This window comes from Bos taurus, chromosome 29 (assembly GCF_002263795.3).
Source record: "Bos taurus isolate L1 Dominette 01449 registration number 42190680 breed Hereford chromosome 29, ARS-UCD2.0, whole genome shotgun sequence".
In the NCBI taxonomy this organism is placed as follows: Eukaryota; Metazoa; Chordata; class Mammalia; order Artiodactyla; family Bovidae; genus Bos; species Bos taurus.
Genome location: NC_037356.1, coordinates 46,611,670 through 46,632,893, shown reverse-complemented (window position 1 = coordinate 46,632,893; position 21,224 = coordinate 46,611,670). Strand labels below are relative to the sequence as shown.

General features: G+C 52.8%; 1 long non-coding RNA gene across 1 annotated transcript; it reads right to left on the bottom strand.

Annotated features, from left to right (window-relative positions):
- Nucleotides 1-546: 546 nt before the first annotated feature.
- Nucleotides 547-18,233, bottom strand: LOC112444901 (uncharacterized). The gene is made up of 3 exons (XR_009493378.1): nucleotides 18,146-18,233; nucleotides 16,287-16,355; nucleotides 547-16,114 (listed from the first exon to the last, which is right to left on the bottom strand). It is a non-coding gene; the product is annotated as an uncharacterized lncRNA (long non-coding RNA).
- Nucleotides 18,234-21,224: the final 2,991 nt, after the last annotated feature.

Genomic DNA, 21,224 nt, shown 5'->3' with positions numbered 1-21,224 from the left:
GAGGCACAATTCCACCCTGAGGGAGGTCTGATTCGTACGGTGAAGCCCACCCTCCATGGTCTCTCACCTGTCGTGACACTCCCAGCACCTGGTGCCAGCGCCTGGTCTGGCTCCTCCCCAACCTGGGGGACCCACGCTCTTGCCTGTTGCCCGCCGGGGACTTTTCTGTCCAGGGATGTCTGCCTTTGGCTCAGGGTTTCTGGATAACGTCTAGTGAGTCTATTGAAGAAACTCAAGGCAAGAACTTCCCTGGTAGTCCAGGGGCTAAGACTGTACTCCCAGTGCAGGGGCCTGGGTTCAATCCCTGGTCAGGGACTCTCATATGCTGAAACTAAGAGCTCACATGCTGCAGATCCTGCATGCCGCAACCGAGACCTGGGCAACCAAATAAATAAATAGTAGAAAACAAAATCTTGAGGCAAATTCTGCTTCCAGCTCTGTTGGCGTTCTTGGTCCTGGGTTGACCCTCCCCCCAGGGATGGCCATTACATTTGGACAGTACAGTTGAGGCAGCTCTTGACCAATGCCGGATACGCAGCCACATGTGACCACGGTCCTCAGAGAAGGAGGCTCAGAAAGGAGCCACAAGGAAGGTCTGCTGGGTTAGCAGCAAGTAGGTGGGGGTCCTCGGAGCATGCTGGGCCCACTGAGCAGAGATCAGAGCCCAGGACACTGATGCTTCTGGAAGCTGTGGGCCAGGCACCCAAGGGAGGTCCCCAAATTGGGGGTGGGATGTGATTCTAGAGGTTGAGCATTGCTGGGATATGTGATCCAGCCGGGGATAGAGCATCACTTTTTCCCCAGACACACATCTGGGGACCAGGAAGACTTGCCTTAGGAGTAAGGATGCCATCTTGAGGCAAGACCCACTTTAGAATCTCCTGGAACAGACAAGCTCTCATAGGATCCAGCTGAGATGGTATGAGAAGGGAACCTCCCCAAGTTAGTGGGGTGTGGTAACACTTGGATTCCCTAATACCCACTAATGCTGTGCGACATCAAGGAGGTACAAGTTCAGGGGAGCAGAAAGAAATGGAGTTACTCACCAGAATAAATACCAACATTCCCCACATAAATAAATACCAACATCCTCAGAGGGATTAAAGAGGAGAGACTGTCCGCAGGATATATCCCTCATAAAGTCTAGTTAGCAATAAAAAATTAGCAGATATGAAAAAAAAAAAACAGGAAAATGTGACCCATAGTCAAGTAGAAAGCAGTCAATTAAAATGAACCACTTGATGACTCATGAGCCAATAAAATCATCACAAGGGCACTAAGGCACTAACTATGAAAACAGAAACTTGATGAATTTATTTCATCAAAGTTAAAATATTCTGGACTTCAAAAAAAGAAAAAAGATGGTAAAGAAATCTGAAAGGCAGATCACAGATGAAGAGAGAAGACTCACACGGCATCTCTTGACGAAAGGAGTTTTATTCAGAAGACATACAGGACTCTTAAACTCAATCATAAAATAAACAACCCAATAAAAATGTGGGCACAGGATACGAACTTACACTCCCCAAAGGAGACATCTAACTGGCCAATAAATAGGTGAAATGCTGCTCACCACCGTTAGTGATCACGGGAATGCGGACTGAAAGGGCAGTGAGGTGATGCCACACCCACTAAGATGGTTTGTGTTAGACGGGCGTCACCACGCGCCAGCCAGAGCACAGGACATCTGGAATCCTCACACACTGGTGTGGGGGCAAGTCCAGTTGCCCTTCCACTTGAAGAATTTGGCAGTTTCTTTTTCTTTCATATGAAGATGCTCACTCAGACATCCAAGGAAGAACTGGCTAACAGAAGGAAAAGCCTTTCTGGTGGAAACTGCAAATGTCTGGAACTTTGGCAGTTTCTTGCAAATTAAATACCCTGTTACTACACAGCACAGTTGCCCCACTCCCAGAGATTCACCCAGGGGAAAAGACACCTACATCCTTGAGAGCTTCCCACACCGAGTTCACAGCGGCAGGAAGTGGGGCAGCCCGCCTCTCATGACCATGTGAATGATAAGCAATCCAGCCACGTTCACAGTGAAAGGAACAAAGTTCAGACGCACACAGGCTCCTAAAACCTCATTACTGCCCTGCTGAGCAAAAGAAAGATGGACCCAGAAGAGTGCCTGCCACACACGGTTCTCCTGGGGTGGGATCCAGACCTGGCAGATAAAAGCTGTAGCACGAGACGGTAGATGAGTTGTCACCTGTAGATGGGAAGGGCCAACTGATTGCAAAGAGGCACGAGAGTACTTTCTAGAAGCACTCTGTATTCTGATAAAGGTGACGATTGCCCAGCTGTGTGCGTGTATCCACTCATTCATTGAACTGAACTGGCCTATTTCATTGTGTGTGAATTAAACCTCCATAAAGCTGATTATGGGGCTTCCCAGGCAGCACTAGAACACAGCTGCCAGTGCAGGAGATTTAAGAGATGCTGGTTCCATCCCTGGGAGGAGAAGATCCCCTGGAGGAGGGCATGGCAACCCACTCCAGTATTCTTGCCTAGAGAATCCCATGGACAGAGGAGCCTGGCAGGCTACAGTCTGTGGGGTTGCAGAGTCAGACACGACTAAAGCAACTCAGCACACACACGAAGCTGATGATTTTTAAAAGTCTGAGGCATTGGTGTTTGTCTTCCCTCTTGGCCCCAGACTAGTTAGTATAACTGACAGGTGTGTCCAGATCCAGATGCTCTGTCAGTGGGCTTGGCCAGGGCTAGATTCCTGGGAGTGGGTAGAATGAACAAGCCTTAACCCCAGTGGTAACCCAGCCCGTGAAAGCCATGTTTCCCAGAACCTTTGTCATGGTAACGAACCACCCCCAGTCCCTCCATCTCAAGGGCTGCAGTAGCAAAGGTTTGTGTTCAGTGCTCTTTACGTGGCCTCCCAGGAAGGCAGGAGGCAACTGCTGCTCCCCCCGGGGACACAGGCACTGGAGGCAGCCGTCTGGGGAGCTCTGTCTACCACATGGATGCTGATGCTGGCAAGCGCCATGCTGGAATCTTCCCTCTAGCCAATTAGCACCGGGATCGTCCCACCTACCAGTCTGTTGACACCAGGACTGGGACCCCTCAGGCCAAACACCTAGTCAGGCAGGGCACAGCCCCACCCACCAGCAGCCCAGCTGCCTTAAGAAACCCTGAGCCCACAGCCACCCCCAGGGACCTGGCCCTGTCCTCCAGCATACCAGGGAGCCAGCACCAGTGCCAGAGACCCAGGGACAGCACTCCACCCACCAGTGGGCAGGCACCAGACCTGGGATCCCCTGGACCTTGGCTTCACCCACCAGCTGGCAGACAACGGCCCCTGGGGAACCATAACCTGCCGGGTTAGGACAGCGGGCTGTCACCAGCTCCAGGACCACCTGGGCCCCACTCCCCAGCAGGCCAGCCTCAGCTCCAGGATCCCCACGGCTCTGCAGCCAGAGAGCCCTGGGACCTGACCTGCCAGAATTATCATTTAATCCAGCAATTGCACTCCTGGGTATTTACCAGGAAAACAAAAACGCTGATTTGAAGAGATATGTGCATTCCAGTGTTCATTACAGCAGTATTTACAACAGCCAAGATACTGCAGCAACCTAAGTCTCATCAATAGATGAATAAATGAAGATGACTTATGTATGTATGTATATAAAAGATATGAGATATATACATATATATATATATAATGGACTATTACTGAGCCATAAAACCTAATGAAATCTCATCATTTGTAACAACATGTATGGGCCCAGAGGGTATTATGCTAAGTGAAATAAGCCAGACAGAGAAAGACAAATACTGGATGATTTCATTTATATGTGCAAGCTAAACAACAAGACAGATGAACAAACATACGGACCAGAAGAAGAGCTATAGATTCAGAGAACAAACAGGTGGTTGCCAGAGGGAAGGATGTGGGGGAGGAGAGAAACAGGGCATCGAGATCGAGAGGGACAGACTTCTGGTTGCAAAATGAATGAGTCATGCGTATGGAACGTGCCATGCGGGGAATACGGTTAACAGCTACGCTGTATCTCTGTATGGTGACGGCCAGGAACCGGACTTACCTTGGCCATCACGTTGAGACGTGTGGAGAACTGAATCCCTACGCTGTGTAACAGGAGCTAGCACAGCTGTTGCTGCTCTTTAGTCGCCAAGTCAGGTCCGACTCTTTTGCGACCCCATGGACTCTAGCCCCCCAGGCTCTTCCGTCCATGGGATTCTCCAGGTAAGAATACTGGAATGGGCTGCCATTTCCTTCTCTGGAGGATCTTCCCAACTCAGGGACCGAACCCGCATCGTCTGCCTTAGCAGGTGGATTCTTTACCACTGAGCTAACAGGGAAGCCCCAACTAACATAGAATTATATAGGGCAGTTATACTTCAGAAACAAACCACCTCATAGAAAAACAGATCAGATTGGTAGTTACCAGACACAGGGGTGGGGTAGGGGGAATTGGATGAAGGTGGTTATGAAATATAAGTTATAAGATAAATAAGCACGAGACGTGTAATGTACAACGTAACTATAGACATGGGATATTTTATATGATAAATATAACTAACACCACTGTATAAAGTTTTAAGATGGTAAATCCAAGTTCTCATCACAAGGGAAAACGCTTTTCTATTTCTTTAACTTAGTACCTATGTAAGATGACGGATGTTCGCTAAACTTATTGTGATAATCATTTCATTATGTGCTGTGTGCATGCATACTAAGTCGCTTCAGTGAGGCCGACTCTTTGTGACCCTAAGACTGTAGCCTGCCAAGCTCCTCTGTCCATGGGATTCTCCAGGTAAGAATACTACAGCGGGTTGCCAAGCCCTCCTCCAGGGGATCTTCCCAACCCAGGGATTGAACTCACATTCTCTGTCCCCTACATCAGCAGTGGGGTTCTTTACCACTAGCTCCATCTGGGAAGCTAAACTCATTGTGACAATCATTTCAATATGTATGTAAGTTAAATCATTATGCTGAATACCTTAAACTTTCACAGTGCGGTATGTCAATTATATCTCAATAAAGTTAGAAGGAAAAAAAAAACCCAACAAAACCACATTATCAACATGTGAATCAAGAGGAAAATACAACCAAAATTGAGGAGAAAAATCTATCCACCCAACCGATCCAGAAATGACAATGATGATAGGATTAATAACAGAAGATTAAAACAGATATTAAAACTATATTCCAGCACCATGGTAACGCCACGTAAGAAGATTGTGCTATGCTAAGTCACTTCAGTCGTGTCCGACTCTGCGACCCCATAGACGGCAGCCCACCAGGCTCCCCCATCCCTGGGATACTCCAGGCAAGAACACTGGAGTGGGTGAGAAGATTAGCAGGAATCAAACACTGGGCGAGAGGCGTACTTCTGTTTTGGGCTGCACGTGGTGGCCTGTGGAATCTTAGTTCCCTGACCAGGAATCCAGCACGCCCTCTCTTCACTGAAAGCGTGGAGTCTCACCCACTGGACAGACCATCAGGGAAATCCCAAGAGCTGAACCTTGGTGCCCCTGTAACACCTTTGCATGTATTCTGCAAATCTAAGATTATTCCCAAATTAAATGTTTATTTTCTTAAAAGCTAGAGGAAAGGTTGAACATGTTAAGTAGAAACATAAAAGATACAAAAAGATCCAACTTGAATTTCTGGTGAAAATGATAATGCATCTGGTCAAATACACAGTAAATGGGGTCATAGCAGATTAAACATTATTGCAGAAGGGGGAGAAATAAACTTGAGCTCAGAAAAACAGAAATTATTCAAAATGAAACATGGGGCAAAAAAAACTGGCAAATTCACTGGAATCCCTGGAAGAGGGAGGTGAGGCAGATAAAAGTATTTGAAGAAATAATGGATAAAAAGTTTCTAAATTTGAGGAAAACTATAAACCTACAGGTCCAAGAAGCTCAACTGGAGGAGCCTGGTGGGCCACAGTCCATGGGGTCACAGAGAGCTGGACACGAGTGAGGGGCTAACACTCTGAGGATCAGGAATCCGGGAAGGGCCTTGCTGGGCGGTGCTGGGTCAGGACATCTTCAAGGCTGCAGTCACGATGTTGACCAGCACTGCAGTGCGTGAGGCTGGAGTACCCAGGGCAGAGGAAACAACAATCGCAGTAGGGAGCTCGAGGTTCCAGTCCCTGCTTGGCCCTTAGGCACTGGGTGCCTTTTGTGAGGTCACTTCCCTCCTCTGTGCTCTTTCCTTTTCTGGGCAGGGTGGGGGTGGGAGAGGTGAGAATCGGCCAGCGTCCAGCCTTAGTACTCTCACCGGCTCTGGACTAAAGCAAAGAGCCTTCTGCATGGGACCAGGCACAGAGTCCCCTGGGTTCCTGGATTCAGAGGACCCAGGGCCGGTCTGTGCTGCCAGCCCCTGGTAGCCAGGGGCCAAGGCTGCCTGGACACTTGGCCTGGCAGCTTCTCAGCACTCACTTTTCCCAGAAGCCAGCATGGGAGGACCCGCAGGACCCGTTGTCCCAGAGACAGGCAACAGAGCGTCCCAGAGGACACTCCGGGGCTCGGGAAGCAGGTCCCAGAAGCTGGGAGCAGGAGACCAACCGGCCTGGCCTGCTTGGGAAGGAGGGGGCTTCTAGGACTGGGGGCTTCCTGCGGTAAAGCCGACCGGGAAATTCACACTGAGCCAGTACCCACAGTGCCAGCTCCCCGGCCTCCTCCAGCCTCCTGCTCTTCCCCAAGAGCACAAGAGCCCATACTAAGCACAGAGGAAGCCACTGCTCTTAAAAGAGGGACCTTCTCACCAACTTTTCTCTCCTACCTCAAAAATAATTTTCTACTGATGCCGTTGTTCAGTCCCTAAGTCACGTCACATCTTTGCTATCCCATGGACTGCAGCATGCCGGGCTCCTCTGTCCTCCACCATCTCCCGGAGTTTGCTCAAATTCATGTCCATTGAGACAGTGATGCTATCTAACCATCTCATCCTCTGTCCCCCACTTCTCCTCCTGCCCTCAATCTTTCCCAGCATCAGGGTCTTTTCCAATGAGTCAGCTCTTCACATCAGGAGGCCAAAGGACTGGAGCTTCAGCTTCAGCATCAGTCCTTCCCTAGCATTGTGAACGTGGAGCTCAGCGCCTTCCTCCACCATGGACCCTTGACTCCTTGGGAACCTTTGGGCAGAACGCACCAAATGCCTTTCATTTATTCATATTCTTTGACTCAGCAACTCCCTTTCTAGGAAATCCCCCCAGTGAAATGCTTAAACATGTGAGAAATCTGAGCATCTACATAGGTTCAGTGCAGTGATAAAGCAGCAAAAACTGGCAATGACCCAAATATACATCCCCGGAGACTGAACAGCACATAGGTGCGGTTCTGCTGAGCAGTTCAACTCTGACAGAGTCGGGAGCTGTGTTCAGTGTCCAGAAGTTGTCATGATGTGCTGGTACTGGGAGAAAGTTCCAGAACTTCAAGTATTTGACCCACCAGCAAGCAATGGAATGTTCATCCCTGGGGAGAGAGAGGTCTGCAGGCATCCCAGGGTTATCTCTGGAGGCAGAGGCGTCTATCAGGTGGTTTTTTTTGTTTTTTAACTTTTTCCACTTGTGCATTGCTGTATTATTTGAGTTGTTTAGGTGAAACATTTTGTTTATGTACTCAGCAAAAGTGGTCATGGCATTTTACAGTTTATAACAGAGTTGCCCTACAAAGGTAGCCCCTGGGGTGAGGCAACAGGTCTCAACCTCTGTCCCCTGATATTTGGAAGCTGGGTCAGTTCCAATCTATTCCCTGAAAAGAGGAAGAAAAGGAGCCAGACTTGGGTCTGGCAAGATGAGAGTCAAACTTGGAAGGCAGGCTGTCATAAATTTTGCTTTCTTGGGAAGGTTCTGGATTCTAGGAGTCTGAGGAGGTTAGAGTTATAGTGAAGGATACTTTGGTTTGCAAAGTCCAGGTGCCCAGCACAGACTCCTGGGGGTGGCTACATGATTCATATAACTTGGAATTTCAGGGCTGGATCAGGCTATCTTCAGGTGCAGCTGGATCCAGGTGCTTGAACAAAGCTCCTAAGGTTCTCTCCTCTTCCCGTTCTCCCTGTCTCCTACTTTCAGTTCTCCTCATCTCTGCTGCACTTAACAAGCCCCAGGAAGAACTCGATTTGCCCAGCCTGGGCCGCAGGCCCACCCCTGCGACCAGGGGAAGTGGGGTACTGAAACTGCCCAGTCCTTCCAAGCCTCTCCAATGAGGGAGAGAAATTGTGCAAGATTCTCCAGAGGGAAAAGGGTGATGCTGCCCAAAGAAGGAGGGGAATCTGGCTCCACAGGGGGAAAAAAATTGCACCGTAGCCACATTCGACAGATTCCAGTGCTTATCTACACAGCGGGCACACGCTCAGAGCTTTATGGCCATGTGTCGTCCAAGATTTCCACGTGACTGTGAGCATTCAGAGGCCTTGGTCACTCTGATCTCCAAACAGTTCAGAAAGGCAGACAGACCATTCTCCCTTTACTGATGGGGAAACTGAGGTTCAAAGAGACCAGAGAAGCGGTCCAGCTCACTAGGTGGTAAGTACCAGGACTGGTACCAAGAGCTAGGTTCTCTGATGGCAGAGCTCCCTGTGTTTCTCTGTTCTCAGCCTCAGCCTGTGCTCCACCCACCACCACCATACAAACGACCCACCACCACCAGGATTGCCACCCCTGCCATCAACAACACCGTCACCACAAGAAATGCAAACCTCCCAGACACCATCCGCCAGGCAACGCCTCCCAGAGCCATAGTTCTCAGCTGTAGGCACAGCAAGGCGCTGTGAAGCCAAATCCAAAAGGAGAAGTTGATTGACTCAGAGTTTCCTAGCGGGAGCTCCTTTCTTGGCAGCTAGGCCTGGGCCCAGCTCCTTCGTGGCCAGAACCCAGCTTTCCTCTCAGAGCCTTGGGATGCTTCTCCGGAGATGGCTGGGCTGATCCCAACCCCCTGGGAGCGTGTTTAGGAAGCAACACACGTGAGTCACTGGGGCTGACATTCTTTGGAATCTGACAAGGTTTCTACTTTGGGAACCTGCTTCGTTGACTCAGCAGCGGTTCACCAGCAAGCGGGCAGCGAAGCTGGGAGCACGCCCCTCTTCATAAGCCGTGCTGGGGCCGCTGGTGGCTGGGGTGGATCCTAGGGACTGCGCTTTCGGGCTCCAGATGACTCCTGTGTGGAATTTGGGATGGAACTGAGGTTCAGAGAGAAGAAGCAGTGCATCCTAAGCTTCCATGGTAACAGCAAGAGGCAGGAGTCAGCCCCCAATCTGTGGCCACAGAGCCCACAGACATCAGTGCCCTACACTCTCACCAGGCTGACCCTTTGGCTCTGCCACCTGCTCTGAGATGGGCTCTCAGTGGCTCTCGCCCGACTTCAGGGGGAGGATGGCTGGATGGGTGGTGCTGAGGGATGCTCCATATCCCCCTCACTGAGCAGCCCCTGGGCTACCTGGGTTGGAGTGAGTATCAGTCCAGGTCCTACCAGGAAAGAGATGACTCGAGCTGAGAATCCTGCAGGATGGAGGGGACCCACGCGAGGTCGGCAGTGTACCGCATCCCAGGCCGCAGTCACCCTTAGACTGAAGGGCTGCACGCTCAGTCATGTCCAACTCTTCTATGACCCTGTGGGCTGTAGCCCACCAGGCTCCTCTGTCCATGGAATTTTCCAGGCAAGAATAATGGGATGGGTTGCCATACCCTCCTCCAGGGGATCTTCTTGATCCAGGGATCGAACCTAGGTCTCCTGTGTCTGTCTCCTGCACTGGCAGGCGGATTCTTTACCACTGCACCCCCTGGAAAGCTTTAGGCTGAAGGAGTGAGGGGAAAGGACCATTGCCAGGGCCTGGAAGGAAACCCTGGAGAGAGATCTGAAGGGGGAGACAAGCCCTTCAAGGCAAGGACACAGCCTGCCCAAGGTGACCCCCCAGGGGAGATGTTGGATGTGGACATGCAGACTTCTCTCTCCTCCCCCTCTGACCTGCAACCAGAGCTTGCCCAGAGCCAAAGCCAGTAGGGAGCCAGAGGCTATGAGAGCCCAGGAAAGGGGTCCATTGGGCTGAGCCCCTGGGACAAAGTTAGCATATGAACCTGTGGACCCATGGTGTCTCCTAAAATCCAGAGAAAATATCCTAGGTTTGGGGACTCTTGGGATGTGTCTGAGACCAGAGATTGCAATGTCACAGGAAATAGAGGTGTCTCTTTTGGTAGGAGTTTCCCTACCAAAAGTGGGGGAGCAGACTGGGAAAGGGAGATAGTTGGCCAAGGGGCGTGCCCCCTCTGTGAAGCAGGCAGGACATCCATTCAGCTCTGGGTCCTCCAGTGTGCCTGGGGGTCCTCTCGGGGTTGCAGGTAGCCCCGGAGGCCCCATCTGGAGCCCAGTGTGCACACAGCCCTGTCCGCAATACCTTCTCATTCTGGTGCATCCACTGGTCCTGCAAGGAGCTCTCACTGTCTCTTTCCTTGTGAGACCATCAGGGACCAGAACCCCCAGAATCATCACCAGGGACGGTCAGCCTGTGCATATGACCTTCCCCTCTCTGGGGTTTGCCTCCCTCTGGGGAAAACCCCAGGTTCCACCTCCAGCATCGAGACACACCAACACCTTCACCCACTGGTCCCTCCGCAGCCCCGGGCACTGACTCCCTCATCACACAGTGACGGGGCATGTCCGGTAGCCAGGCTCTGGGGAGGCACTGTGGACCTGCCATTCCTCCAGCTCCTAAGGGTCTGAGAGTCTGCTATGATGGAGGAAACGCAGGCGTGGTGTTTATACGTAGAAAAAGCATCCAACTAAGGCTTGGAGAATGGCTACTACCCACCCCAGTATTCTTGCCTGGAAAATCCCATGAACAGAGGAGCCTGGCGGGCTCCAAGTAGTCCACGGGGTCGCAGAGAGTCAGATGCGACTGAGTGACTAACACTTTCATTTTTCTTTTTTTCAGGCTTGGAAGATTAGGGAAGGTCACCCTGAGGAGGTGATGAGATAAGATCAGAACAGTTTCCACACAAAATTCCCAGAGCACGGCATCCCGCTCACCCACCGCATGAGGGCCCTCAGACAAGAGGTGACGGCACCTGGGAGCTGCAAATAGGCCCACGTGCAGGAATATGGGGAGCTGGCAAGAAGAGGGGGCGTGGAGACGGACACAGAGAGATCTCGAGTTGTCCCCCGAGGCAGCAGCAGCAGGATTTTAATAAGGCAGTGTCGAGGCCCGATGATCAGGTTGAGAAGGGCCCCTCTGGCTGCCCAGTGGGGAGCAGATCAGAACAGAGCAAGACTGGAGGTCAGAAGGCTGATGAGGAGGCTCTCGGTGTGCTGCCGGAGAGGACAGACTGGGGCAGCGGGATCAGAGAAGGAAATTTCGTCTGACCCAAGAGCTCCTGTGACTGCCAAAGAGGCCAATGTGGGTTGATGGGTCCCCAAAGAGCGTGATAAAGTGGGTAGCAGCCAAGATGACTCCCAGGATTCTGTTTTGGAGAAATGGGTGGGGTGTCCTCAGATGGACAACGTAAGGGAAGAAGGCTTGGGGTAAGATGGTGAGTTCCTTATTTCCGGTCACAGCACAGTTAACTGGAACTGGATCAGCCCCTCTGTTATAACCAACCATAAAACTACGCAGAATACACGAGGCCACCATCTTCAACACAGTATCAAAGGCAGGGCAAGACTGCGATCTCCAAGAGAAGAAAAAGCATGCGGTGAGCCCGCTAGCTCCTTGGATCTGCACCTGGGGTACTCCCTGGACCACTCCCTGGACCACAGTGCAGCCTGTGAGTGTCCACGCAGAACTCAGAGGGCCCACTGAACAGAGGGCGCAGAGATGGGGCTTCAGGGTCACTGAAGCAGCTAGGATCTTCAGGGCTGGAAGCTGCATGCGGGAAAGGGAGAAAGTCCATGTGAGGGTCCCTGGGTTCTGGTGAGACCACCTGAGGCTTAACAGGTGGTCTCAATCCCTAAAGTTTTGAAAGTGGAACAGAAATACTAGATGTCAAGCAATGCTAGGGAACTCTCGGATTTTTGCTCAAAAGTGGAACAACCTCACTAACACTAGGCCATCCAAACGTAACACAACAAAGGCTTCGTCTTAGTAATAAAGACCACACAGTGGAGTAAAGCCAATTGTAGACCTTCCATAACAAAGCTTAAAGCCAACTTCAGTAGAATTGGCAATTTGGAGTTTGATTCTCACCATGTTAGGGAAGTTTGGGAGATACCGTCCACTTTCATTGACCATAACAAATACTAAACCATGACCACACATACTCAAGTGATTGACTGGTAATTAACCTGACTGCTAGAACAAGAATCAACCCTTTTCAGAGGGAGATACTGGAACAGCATTTCTACAACACATCATTCACAATGTCCAGTATATAATCAACAATTACCAAGTATACCAAAGAAGCAGAACTGTGTGACTCATAGCCAAGAACAGAAAACAAGGATCAATAGAAATCAATCCCTATTGATTGATAGCCTATCCCTTCTCCAGAGGATCTTCCCAACCCAGGAATTGAACCAGGGTTTCCTGCACTGCAGGTGGATTCTTTACCAGCTGAGCTACCAGGGAAGCCCCCTAGAGAGCTTAAGTAACTGCAGATAACACCCATCCTTTCAACCCTACAACTCAGAGGACCCTGCGCCCCTCAAGCAGAGCCTCAGCCAGCCTTGCACCTTTCGAAGCCCAACCACTAACTGCAAGATCCTTATGAAGCAGAGAGAGGCCTTGGGGATCTTATTCTGCCGACAAGAGTTGCTTTGGGAAAACTGCTCTGAGTGGGGCTCCTCGCTGGGTACCAAGCAGACCAGTTCTCCTGCTTCCTCCCACTCTTGCTCAAAGCGCTCTGTGATCTTGCTTGATCTTGGGAGCCAGCAGTCTCCCCAGAGACACCCCATCCCCGTAGGCTCCAGAACATGAGGGGTGGGGGACAGTTGTCAGGACCTGCTCTTTTGTTGAAACAAACAAAAAAAATAGGAACAGGGCTGCTGAGACGGGGGTAAAGAACTACCCCCCAGCCCAGTAGTGATTCAAAGTAGTCTTTACCTGAACGCTCACCTTGGACCAGCACTGAGCTAAGAACCTTGCAGTAACTGTCATAGCATCCCTCTTCTCCAGGTGAGGACACAGAGGCCTAAAGGACTTTAGTGACTAGCACATGGACAGTAGTAGGGCCGGGTCATGAACCCCGGGTGCTCTGACTCCAGAGCCTGCGTGTTTAAAGTGAGGTGTCTGCCTGTCTGTTCTTCAACCCTGTTTCTTAGAGTCATCCTGGTCTCTGAAAAGGATTCGTCATCCTCCCAGGTCCTCAGGCCAAACACCTGGGAACCACCCCACTTGCCTTCTCCCTCCTGACAATCCACAAACCACGTCTGTTGTCTGTACCTACAAAGTACATCTTGAACCTGCCCTGCCTTCCCAGCTCTGTCTCCACTGCCCTCATCGGTCTGTCTCCAGAGTAGCCTCATCCACGGTGATCTGCTCACCCCCGTCCTTGTTTCTTCTCCCGTATCACTCTGTATACCCCACCTGGGAGCCAAAGACATCCTTTGAAAGATTCACTCAGACCAGTCCTCCTCCTCCTAACGCTCTCCCTTGGTTTTACATACTGCTCAGAACAAAATCCACAGTTCTCACCTACAAGACTCTGCACGACTGGACCCTCCTAGCTTCACACCCTCCTTTCAGGTCATAAGCCTCATTATTCTTAGTCTGCTCCAATCATACCGGCTTTTAAAACATTCTTGACAGACCTAACTTTGCTTCTGTTTCAGGACCTTGGCAGGTCTGTGCCTATGTCTTCTTCAGATCTTCCTTCTTCAGATCTTCCTCAAATATTGAACGTTTTCCTGACAGCTAAAGTATACCTTCTCAGCTACAGAACTTCCGTGAGGCAACACGGGCATTTATTTGTCTTCTGTCTGTTTCCCTTGATCTCACCACCATTCCCCTCACACACACTAGGAATGCTATCAGGAGAGGAACAATCTGATCATTTTCTAGGTCCCTGGAAGCTAACAGAGGAGGTAGCTGGGTATCAATTTTTATGGATGTTGACTGGCTGGCTGGATGGGTGGGTGGATGGATGAGATGGGTAAGTGGGTGAAAAGATGGGTGGATGTATGGATGGCTGTGTGGATGAGTGGGTAGATGGGTGGATGAACGGATAGATAGGTGGATGGATGGATAGAGAGATGGGTGGATTGATGGATAGGTGGGTAGATGGATGGATGGATGGGTAGATGGATGGATGAATGTGTGGATGGGTGGATGGATGGATGGATGGATAGGTGGATGGATGGATAGAGATGGGTGGATTGATGGATAGGTGGGTAGATGGATGGATGGATGGGTAGATGGATGGATGAATGTGTGGATGGGTGGATGGATGGATGGATGGATAGGTGGATGGATGGATAGAGATGGGTGGATTGATGGATGGGTGGGTAAATAAATGGATGGATGGGTGGATGGGTGGATGGATGGCTGTGTATAGAGAGTCCCCACACCCTCCTTTTCCTCCACAGTGGTTAGTTTTGTGGCTGTCTCGGTGTTGTCCATTGAAGGATGGCTCTTTAGAGGGCAAGGGCAGGCCTGGGAGGTCTGGATGGGAGGCCCAGGCCCCCACTCCCTTCCCCACACACGTTCCCCTTCTCCTCACAGTCCCTCCTCAACGAGACCTCACATATGACACCTCTTTGAGGGGTCAGCTTTCCAGGAAGCTCCACCAGAATCAAATCACCGTGATCCCTTCCATGAACCACCCACTGCAGATGCTGCTGGCTTTGGCCTCCCTCTTCTCAGCGTCCCAAATCCAGCCCCTCCGCGGGCCCCCACCCCCAGCCCAGAGCTGTCCCCCTCACCGCAGCTGTCCACACTTACAAAGCCTGACTGTTCGATAAGGCTGTGCCAGCTGGAACGAGACACTTCCCGTCCAACGGGAGGTTCTGCACAGAGCCTGGGGGCAGCTGTCAGCTTGGGGGGCACAGGACCGGATCTGGGGCCTCCTGGGGGCCGGCACCCTCCTGGGCCTCAGCAGAGACTCCTCCGGGCCTGGTTTCAGGTCCCCACATTGGCTCCACAGAGTGGAGGGCTGGAGTGGGAGTCAGGGGAGCTGGGGGAAGAGGCTGCAGTTGCTAGAACCTTCAGAGACCTCATGTCCAGGGCCTTAGGAAACCTTCGCCTTTCGGAGACACAGGGGTCAGGAGCTGCTCTGGAGTCTGGGGGCTGGCAGGATCTGCTGGCCCCCTCCCCGAGGTGACACTGTCCTCCTTGGTCATTAGCCACTGGTGACTGTGGCAGAGGCTACAGGAAGAGGTGAAGGTCAGTATAAGCACCAGGCATGGCCCTCGGCTTGGCCCCCGCGGCCGGGATGGACACTGCTCTTGACCAGCATGTGGGCCAGGGTACTGAGTTCTGGCTGAGTCTAGCCCAAGCAAGGAGCTGGGGAATCTCTTCTGGACAAACCATCAGCAAAGGGTCTTTGGGGCAGCTGAAATGGTCACTCTCCAGGCCTTCAACCTGACTCCTATTGGTTGGGCACCTACTGTGTGCTGGGCGTGGGGACACCACAGGCCGGAAATCCCTGCCTTCATGGAGCCCATGGTCCCTGGTACGCCCCCCCAACCTGGGGCCGCCCTGCCGGGACCCCAGGCCCAGACCCCGGGCCTAGACCCCAGGCCCGTCAGAGCCTGCGCCTTTTCTGGCTCTGATTCCTCCTCAAAGTCTCTAATTATATCCTGGGAGAAACAATTAGAACGAAACTAAGGGGTTTTTTTTGTCTCTCCTCCAGGCCGGACCTGTTTAATAACTTAATTAAATAAACAGAATTATAATTATAATGTTAATATTTCCTTTCTGTAATGTCGACACCTTCTGCTGGAAAAAGCCTCTCTTGGGAATGGGGGCTCCGTGCGCTCCCCAGCACCTCCCCGGTTCGAGGCTGGCCGCCCACCGGCCCCCATCTGGGCCCACCCGGTTCTGGGGCCCAGCAGAGCTGGCAGGAGCCCCAGCCAGGGGGAAAGCGGCGTCCTCTTCATCGTGAGTGTTTACAGTCGAGCTCAAACCACACGATGGAAATTCCTCTGAAGCTCCTAATTGCACATTTCCTTCCTCCAACCATTTTCTTTTGACAGTCGACTTTGAAAACATTCAGCACTTAATTCTCCCCAGGCGGGAAGGGGGAGAAGGACTGAGCCTGCTGCAGTGGGGCTCCCTCCCCCACCCCACTAAGGGGCCGGCCTCGGGGACCAGGATGCTCAGGCATCTTTGGTGGGGACCCCGGGGGTCCCGGGCAGTGAATCTTGCTTACCTGCCTCTGTGCCACGAACCATCTCCAGCTGACCCAGGAGGACAAGTAAGCTCAGTGTCATTTCCTTGTCTGTAAGACACGATTAAGAATATTCGTTTGCCAGGTGATGGTAGGAAATCGTGGGGCACATAATAGGTACTGATAAGGGTGAGACTCCTCCAGCTTCTTGGAGGAAACGCTGCGTGTCAAGATGGGATTCTTCCAGCCGTTCTCTCTACGTGCGTAGTGTGTGTGTGTGTGCTAAGCGGCTTCAGTCGTGTCCAACTCTTTGTGACGCCATGGACCATAGCCTGCCAGGCTCCTCTGTCTCTGGGATTCTCCAGGCAAGAATCCTGGAGTGGGTTGTCATGCCCTGCTCCACACATGTAGTGTAGACAGAGGTTAAGAGCAGGCTACCTGGGGTCACACTTCAGCCTGGCCTTTTAATGGCAGAGCAGTGAGGCCCGGGGAAGCCTCTTGTTTCCTTTGTGACTTGGTTTCCAGGTCCGTAAGAGGGGACCTGGCTGTGTCGACATCACTAGTCATCTTGAGGATTGTGCGACTTGACCATCATGAAAGGCCTGACACAGGGTGGGTGCAGAAAGCTGACATGGACAACGACCCCCAGGGGTCAGTCTGGGGATGGCCGGTGGGCTTTGGCATCAGACCGACTTGGCTTGCAGTCCCCGCTGTTCAGGGACCTGATTTCCCGGATTATGCACATCCCTGCTGTGAAACGGATGTGATAACACACGGGGCTGTTTGCAAGGTTCGAGGCAGACAATAGGCATAAAGACCTGGGCAGAGAGAGACAGGACTCCTGTCCCTAGACTGGGGGTCCCAGGGGACCTCAGTCTCAGGGGTGATGGGTCGGAGGGAGAGGCCACACGGTCAGAAGAGACCTTCTGTTGGGGCTGAGCCTCCCCGTCTCACCGTGCCCAAGACCCAGCCTCTCTCCATCCACAGCCAGGCCCCGGAGCCGAGTGGCTTCAGCCCTGGCTCACTGGGTGAACTTGAGCAAGTTATGGAACCTCTCTGAGCCTCCATTTCTACATCTGCAAACTAGGAGCAGTAGCTGGGCTGCTGGGACAATTGGTGAGTGAAAGCTGTCAAGTGTTTTCTAGTGCCTGGCACACGGTAGGTGCCTGATGTATGTTAGCATAACATCCATGTGTTATAAGTCACTCAGTCGTGTCCGACTCTTTGCGACCCCACAGACTGTAGCCCACCAGGCTCCTCTGTCCAAGGAATTCCCCAGGCAAGAGGAAATGGGTTGCCATTCCCTCTTTCAGGGGATCTTCTCGACCCAGGGATTGAACCCGGTCTCCCACATTGCAGGCAGATTCGTTACCATCTGAGCCACCAGGGAAGCCCCAAAGATTGATGTGTGTGTCACTTAGTCGTGTCCAATTATTTGCGACCCCATGGACTGCAGCCCACCAGCCTCCTTTGTCTGTGGAATTCTCCAGGCAAGAATTCTGGAGTGGGTGGCCATTCCCTTCTCCAAGGGGTCTTCCAAGACTGCTATTTATTCTCCTCAAGCAAAGTGCCGGGCCTGGGTGGTCCCGGAGCTGATGGAGACCTAGCCGTCTCCCTGAGCGTCATCCTGGGCAGAGGTCAGGATACATTTTCTCTGCCTGGAGCTCCTCTCCCGCCCCCACAGCTGGATGGGAGGCCCATGTCCCCACAGCCCCATGTCCGGAGGCCCTGCTCATCATCTGTCTCCTCTCGCAGGCTTTCCGCAGGCTCAGGCTCCAGGGCTGGACTCCATTCTCCCCAGACCCTCCTCTCGGCACGTCTTCACTCCCAGTGCGTTAAACAAATACTAAGGTTCTGTTGGACTTGATTCCTTAGGGCAGGGGCTGCTGGCTTATCTCCACCTGTCTCTCTGCTGCTCTTCCCTGCTAGGTGCCGTGGGAAACCCCAGGAGGCTGGGGTAGGACCTGGACAAAGATGCTTTCACTTGTGTGGGCGGGGAGTCAGAGGTCACCATGGAGATGGAGAGAGGGACCTATTGTGAGGCAGGATGGCTGAGGGGGATACAGTGGGTACAGTGAAGATGCAGAGAATGAGATGGATTGAGATTCATGAAAGAAGCTGGAACACTGAAATGAAGTGGAGAATCTGAGAGCTGCGTCCGAGAGATGATGGACTGGATGGGCTTTGAAAAGACATGTCAGGAGTGACGGCTGTGTGTGAGGCTTGGCACCATTCCCTGAGATGGGGAGCACCGTGGAGATCCAGATTGGGGCTGGTGGGGTGGTCACCAGTTTGGTCTGGGGTGTGTTGAGTTGAGGGAGCCTTTGAACAACCTAACTGGTGGTTGGGAGATAGATCTGGGGGTGCCTTTGCACACTTGATGATGACAATGAGTAGGTGGTTGAAGACAGGTCTGGGGTGCCCTTGAGCACCCACGGTGACATTCTGATGGATGGAAGAGGGGACCTGGGGCTTGGAGGAGAGGTTGCAGCTGTGAGATGCCCAGCCACTACTGTTCATGCTTTTGCCCCAGGATCACACAGAGCTATGAGCAGAGCTGGGCCCAGGACCTGGGTCTCCACTACCCCCCAGGTCCAGTCTGGAGACTGTCCATCCCTCCTTGTGGCTTTTCCAAGAGGATGCAGGGTGGACAAAGCCCAAAGAGGAATGTTCCCTTGAAAACACAGATCCTTTCAGCTGTTTTCCTCTTGAATCATTGGCGAGGACCCAAAATCTATACATTTTTTCCTGGTGAAAAAGAATGGCAAGCCTGCCCTGGTCACTCACACCGTGAAATCAGAGGCAGCAGACAGGGGGCCCTCGGAGCGTTCCCAGGCCCGGTGGCCTCCTGCTTCAGAGAGAGCCAGGCGCCAGCAGCTCTGTGCCCGCGAGGAACAGGTGCTGTGGGCAGGAGGGCCTGACACAGCTCGTGGGCCTGGAGTGGATGCAAATAAACGCCCTGTCTCCTCCATGCACCCCCTCCTGGAGGAATCTCATCATCATCTGAGGTCTCCAGGGGTCCCCCGGACCCTCAGATCGTATTCTCTGGCCAAGACTTCTCCCTGGGTCTAGAACTGCTAATCCAGCTACTCAGGGCTCCCCTTTGCCCTTGAGAGATCTGTGAGCAGCGAAACCTCAGCATGCCCCCACACCAACCCCACCCCTTCACGTCCTGTCCCCTGGGGTGCTCCTCCTGTAGGCATCCAGTCACCCAGCCACCAAGCTGGGGACATGTCCACAGAGCCCCGCTGAGCCACTCTTCTAGGCATTCAGGCTTCTGTGAGGCATCTCCCCCAGCTTGCTGCCTTGCCCGGCTCCCCTCCTGATGTGCCCTGCACCTGTCTCAGGAGTCCTTCGAGCAGGACCCTGCTATTGTTGCCTCCTGCTCCCGTGGGGCTCCAGGTGGGCTTCTGAGGCCCTCCGGCGCCTTGCCACCCCTCAGCCCTCCTCCAGGTCCCGTCCTGAGGTCCACACCACTGCCTCCTCTGTAAGACCCAGCGGGGCAACCACCAACCTGCCCAATCTTCTGGTTCATTGCCTTCACACATGCTGTTCCCTCTCCCAGCATGCCCTTCCCGCATCTGCGGCTGAGCCGGATCCCTCCTCCCCATCACCTTCTCTAGCTCAGCCTAGGGGCTTCTACTCTGGGGGTGCACCCCCAGGAGTAGCTTCCATCCTGGGGGCTGCCTAGTGGCCTCCTCCCTTGCCAGGAGGGGCTCTCTGTGCGAGAGGAGGTCGTAACGACCTTGGTGAAAACCCGGGTCTTGCAGTCAGACAGAGCCAGGTTCAGATTCACACAAGAACAGGAACGTGGCCGGCAGGCCGTCCGTTTCCAAGACAGGCAGCATCTCCACGCACTAAGTGCAGGCAACAGCGTGACCTGCCCCGCAGGGGCCTTCCCACATTGGTTCAGAGACTCCTTATGGAGCATCTCGAATGTGCCAAGCCTGGCTGTAGGTGAAGGGGACAGAGCAGTGGACAAAACACCAGAGTCTCTGCTGCCAGGCTGCAGGCAGACAGAGGCAGCGGCCACATGGCCAACACGGAAGCCACCTGGCATGTTCGGGGGCGGTGGGGGGTGGGCAGTGGTGTAAATAGAGGCCCCAGAGAGGCGAACCCAGCAGGCCTTCATGTGCACAGACACTGCCATGTCAGAAAATGTCACAGCAAGTGCAGTCCCTGGGGTAGGAAGCCGACTGCCAGGCCACAGGAGTGTCAGGGTAGCCACTGTGGCTGGAGACAAGGAAGGAACAAGGAGGAGACCAGAGAAGGAACCAGAAGGGGCGGGCAGGGATGTGCGGCTGCAGGTCTGGAAGACTCTGCCGTTCCCTCTGAAATGGAGCAATGGGAGGTGAGCGCAGGACAGGCGTGACAAGACTCAGATTCTAACAAGATCACTGCCTGGGGGGTCAGGGAAGAGCTCCGAGGAGGCCAGGGAGGCTGGAGACACAAGAAGGGGGTGGTGGTGGGACCCACTGGGGTCCATGCCATGCGGACGGACGGGGAGAACCAAGCATGGAAGGCACTTCAGAGTGCATCTGGCATGAGGTGCACGTTCAGGGGCCGAGAGGAGTTTGTTTTGGCCTGTTGTTGTTTTGTCAGTAAATCATGTCCAACTCTTTGTGACCCCGTGGACTGCAGCAGGCCAGGCTTCCCTGTCCTTCACTATCTCCTGGAGTTTGCTCAAACTCATGTCCATTAAGTCGGTGATGCCATCCGACCATCTAATCCTTTGCCACCCCCTTCTCCTCCTGCCCTCAATCTTTCCCAGCATCAGAGTCAGCTCTTTGCATCAGGTGGCCAAAGGATTGGAGCTTCGGCTTCAGCATCAGCCTTTCCAGTGAATATTCAGGGTTGATTTCCTTCAGGATTGACTGGTTGGATCTCCTTGCTGTCCAAGGGACTCTCAGAGTCTTCTCCAGCACCACAGTTTGAAAGCATCGATTCTTTGGCCAGTAAATAACACAAACATGCAGGGGA